Source organism: Gekko japonicus, unplaced genomic scaffold (assembly GCF_001447785.1).
Source record: "Gekko japonicus isolate JY-2015 unplaced genomic scaffold, Gekko_japonicus_V1.1 scaffold1477, whole genome shotgun sequence".
Classification (NCBI taxonomy): Eukaryota; Metazoa; Chordata; class Lepidosauria; order Squamata; family Gekkonidae; genus Gekko; species Gekko japonicus.
In genome coordinates this window covers 261,202-262,128 of record NW_015161995.1, presented here as the reverse complement: position 1 = coordinate 262,128, position 927 = coordinate 261,202, and positions in this window count along the sequence as shown.

The following is a 927-nucleotide window of genomic DNA, read 5'->3' as shown; positions in this document are numbered from 1 at the left end:
ATTAACTTAAAATAAACAAGGTGAAAAACCCTTCGTCTTTATGGACAGTAAAGAAGATATTGCACAAAACACCTATATGGTCAAGGGTAGCTGAGTGGAATGGTTCCATATCAGATCATTTATTTATTAACACGTTTGTATTCTGCCTTTCTGCCCAATTATGGCTTTTAATGCAGCAAAATTATAAAGATGATGCAAACCAACTTTTAAAACAGTGTATATACGTAAAAGCAGCAATTAAAAGAAACAAGAAGCAGCATTAATAAGGGAACACAAGACAAAACAGAAAAGTCTTAATTGGCTGGTAGAAGATGATGGAAGGGAGCAGATGAATCCCTGAGAAGTGAATCCCACCATTTGGGTCCCATGATGCTCTTTCTTGGGCTGCCACTCACCTCACCTCAGAAGATGGAGGCAATCAAAGCAGGGCTCCTAAAGACAATCATAATGGTGGGGAACTTTCATACGAAACTTGGTTGTACTTCAGGTATGCAGGTCCCAAGCCATATATGGCTTTAAAGATCAATATCAGCATCTTTAATGGGGCCCAGAAGCAAACTGACAGCCAGTACAGATGGAGCAAGACTGGAGTGAAATGGTCCCCATGACCTAGAATTCTGGCCATAGCATTCTGATGCTATCCCAACAGGGCTAAATATATCAGAGCTGCAAAGATGGCCCCTTGCTAGGGTGGACCAGACACATTTATCTGGGTACTTCAATACTTGAACTCCTAAGCTTACTTATGGAGTATTTTAAAATAAGTATCCACCTGGCATGATTTCTGTCATCACTTAGGTGCCAGGTAAAAACATCATTCCAGCTGGTGTTTCTTTAGTATGCTGGTCCCATGAGGTCAATCTCTCTTTTATGATGAAATGTAACTGGGGGAACTTATTATTTGGGGAAAGTGTTCTAGTCATTCCT